Source organism: Physeter macrocephalus, chromosome 16 (assembly GCF_002837175.3).
Source record: "Physeter macrocephalus isolate SW-GA chromosome 16, ASM283717v5, whole genome shotgun sequence".
Lineage (NCBI taxonomy): Eukaryota > Metazoa > Chordata > Mammalia > Artiodactyla > Physeteridae > Physeter > Physeter macrocephalus.
In genome coordinates this window covers 25,358,986-25,363,283 of record NC_041229.1, presented here as the reverse complement: position 1 = coordinate 25,363,283, position 4,298 = coordinate 25,358,986, and positions in this window count along the sequence as shown.

Sequence of the window (4,298 nt, the reverse complement as noted above, 5' to 3'; positions counted from 1 at the left end):
CTGTTTTCCCAGTGGTCACCAATGACTCTCATATTGCCAAATGTAATGGAAGCTTCTTCATCTTCCTCTTATTTAATCTTTTAGCAATATTCAGTATAATTGACTTGTACTTTTCTACTTCAGTACTGTCTTCTCTTGGCTTCCTTAATATCACAAAGTCCTGATGACAAATCTCTCACTCCTTCTCAATGCATTTAGCTGGGTACTCTTCTTGCACCAAATTCTATATGTAGGAAGTACTAAGAATTTTGTTCTTGCTCTTTTCTCATGTGTATACTTGCTTTAGACAACCTCATTTGTAGCTGTTGTTTCAAATATCTTTTAAATGCTAATGATGTCTAGATTTTGATCTGTGGCCTAGACCTCACTCTGAGCTCTACCCCATTATTAATACTGGTAATTATCCCACATCCATCTCAATCTACAAGTAACTTCCAAAATCCTTATATCTTAGTCAGCTTGGTGTGCCATAACAAAATATCACAGGCTGGGTGGCTTACATAACAGAAATTTATTTCTCACAGCTCTAGAGGTTAGAAGTCCAAGATCAAGTTTCAGCCAATTCACTTTCTGATGAGAACACTCTTCCCAGCTTGCAGAAGGTCACCTACTCTCTGCGTCCTCACGTGGTGGAGAAGGAGAGAACTTTGGTTCCTCCTTATCTTCCTATATATTAGGGTTCCCCTTTATGACCTCATTTAACTTTTATCACATCCTCATGTCAGGGAGGAAGACATTTTCCTCTACTCTTCTAGGTTATTCTGGCTGGGCAAAGAAATAAATTGACATGAGACAGATTAACAAGAGAAAAATCAAACAAAAGCTTAATTATATGTATACATGGGGAAGACCCAGGAAAACTGAGTGATTCACCAGTATGGCCTAAACTCTCACCTTAAATATCATCTTCAGCTAAAGACAAAAAATGTTGAGGATAGTGGTTTCAGACTTCAAAGGGGATGAAAGCAGCTCACAAGTATTTGGAAAAGCAAATTGTTCATAAATAAAAGTTTGCTGGGCCAGGCAGAGGAAATGGACAGAGAGTGGACTCTGCTCTCTAGGTCCAGCTGTGTTTCTCCCTACACAACTAACCCATATTCTTTGCAGATATCTCTGGTAATAGGTCCACTATCGAAATTTTAGGCAGTTAGCAGGAAGGTCAAAGTTTCCTCCTGAGTTCCTTGGGCCTAGATATTTTCAGCTTAAAATAAAATGCATGCCAAAGAGACATTTCGGAGTGGCAAACTTTTCTCCCCAACACTCACAAAGCCCCATCCACAAATACACTCACTTTGTAGGGTATAAATAAATACATATTAATTTGGGGGGCACAGTCCAGTCCATAGTACCCTCTTTCTTCAATCTACCCCATTTCAGCAAATCACAGTATGGTGACACACAACTGCTTAAACTCAAATCATGGAGTTTGCTCCTGTTACCTCAATACTTATAAACAATAGAATTTGCTGATATATTGGACATGTCTCCTCAAGTCTTCTTAAATCTATACATTTTGTTCATTTCCACTGCCTCCACTCAAGTTTAAACTCACTCTACTGCACTTTCACTTTTGACCCTCACCATTCCATTCTGGCCAGTGTAATTTTTAAAATAAATGAGAGAGAAGGAGACAAGGTGGTGGAGTAGAAGGAGGTGAGCTCACCTCTTCTTCCAGAAACCAAAATCACAACTAACTACTGAAAAACATGAACCAAAAAAAAAAAAAAAAAAATGCTGGAACCTACCAAAAAAAGATACCCTATATCCAAAGACAAAGAAGAAGCCACAACGATATGGTAGGAGTGGCACAATAGTGATAAAATCAAACCCTATACATGACAGGTGGGTGACCCACAAACTGGAAAATAATTATACCACAGAAGGTTTCCACAGGAGTGAAAGTTCTGAGCCTCACATCAGGCTCTCCAGCCTGGGGGTCTGGCAATGGGAGGAGGAGCTCCAGAGAAACTGGCTTTGAAGGTGAGTGGGGTTTGATTGCAGGAATTCCACAAAACTTAGGGAAACAGAAACTTCACTATTGAAGGGTGCACACAATGTCTTGTGCACACCAAGACATCGGGAAAAAAGCAGTGACCTCATAAGCAACTGGGCCAGATTTACCTGCTGGTGTTGGAGGGTTTCTTTTGGAGGCAGGGTGGTGGTGTAGCTGTGGCTCATTGTGTGTATGGGAATGCAGGTGGCAGTGGTTCTAAGGAGTGCTCATGAGGATGGGCCTCCTTGGAGGCCACCATTTTCTCACCAGGACCTTGCCCCACCCAACAGACTGTAGGCATCAGTGCTGGGAAGCCTCAGGCAAAACAGCCAAGAGGGTAGGCAGAAAGCCACACCCATCAGCTGGCAGGCTGCTTCAAGTGTTCCTGAGAACACAGCTGTCCACTAAACACACCCACTGACACAGCCCTGCCACAAGACACAGCTCCAAGCACCAGTGGACAGGAACCAGTCTTTCCCACCAGGAAGCCTGGGCAAGCCTCTTAGACAGCCTCATCCATGAGGGGGCAAACAGCAGAAACAAGAAGAACTACAATCCTGCAGCCTGCAGAATGGAAACTGCAATCGCAGAAAGTTAGACAAAATGAGATAGCAGAGGAATATATCCCAGTTTAAGGAACAAGATAAAACTCCAGAACAACAACTAAGTGAAGTGGAGATAGGCAATCTCCCTGAAAAAGAATTCAGAGTAATGATGACAAAGATGATCCAAAATCTCAAAAAAAGAATGGAGACACAGAATGAGAAGATAAAAGAAATGTTGAACAAAGATGTAGAAGAACTATAGAAAAGAAAAACAGAGATGAATAATACAATAACTGAAATGAAAAATACACTAGAAGGAATCAATAGCAGAAAAACTGAGGCAGAAGAAAGGATAAGTGAGCTGGAAGGCAGAATGGTGGAAATCAGTGCCAAGGAATGAAATAAAGAAAAAAGAAAGAAAAAAACTGAGGACAGTCTAAGAGATTTCTGAGACAACATTAAATGCACCAACATTCGAATTATAGGTGTTCCAGAAGGAGAAGAGAGAGAGAAAGGACCTGAGAAAATATTTGAAGAGATAAGAGCTGAAAATTTCCCTAACATGGGAAAGGAAACAGTAACCCAAGTCCAGGAAGTGCGGAGAGTCCCAAGCAGGATAAACCCAAGGAGGAACACCCCAAGACACATAGGAATCAAATTTACAAAAATTAAAGACAAAGAAAAAATATTAAAAGCAACAAGGGAAAGACAACAAATAACATACAAGGGAACTCCTGTAAGGTTATCAGCTGACTTCTCAGCAGAAACTCTGCAGGCCAGAAGGGAGTGGCAAGATATATTTAAAGGGATGAAAGGAAAGAACCTACAACCAAGAATACTTTACCCAACAAGGCTCTCATTCAGATTTGGTGGTGAAATCAAAAGCTTTACAGACAAACAAAGCTAACAGAATTCAGCACCACCAGATCACCTTTGCAACAAATGCTAAGGGAACTTCTCTAGGTGAAAAAGAAAAGGCCATATCTGAAAAGAAGAAAATTATGAATAGAAAAGCTCACCAGCAAAGGCAAATATACAGTAAAGGTAGGAAATTATCTGCACACAAATATGATATCAAAGCCAGCAATTATGAGAAGAAGAGAGCACAAATGCAGGATATTGAAAATACATTTGAAATGAAAAGACCAGCAACTTAAAACAACTTTGTTTATATACAGACTGCTATATCAAAACGTTATGGTAATCACAAACCAAAAATCTACCACAGATACACACACAGAGAAGAAAAAGGAGTTCAAACACGACAGTAAACTTAGTCATCAAATCACAGGAGAAAGGAAAAAAAGAGGAATAGAAGAAAAAAAATTACAAAAACAAATACAAAACAGTTAACAAAATGATGATAAGAACATATATATCAATAATTACCTTAAATGTAAATGGATTAAGTGCCCCAACCAAAAGATTTAGACTGGATGAATGGACACAAAAACAAGACTCATATATATGCTGTCTACAAGAGACCCACTTCAGATCTAGGGACACATACAGACTGAAATTGAGGGGGTGGAAAAAGGTATTCCATGCAAATGGAAATCAAAAGAAAGCTGGAGTAGCAATACTCATATCAGACAAAATAAACTTTAAATAAAGACTGTTACAAGAGACAAGGAAGGACACAAGGGATCAATCCAAGAAGAAGATATAACAGTTGTGGGTTTCCCTGGTGGCGCAGTGGTTGAGAATCCGCCTGCCGATGCAGGGGACACGGGTTCGTGCCCCGGTCCGGGAAGATCCCA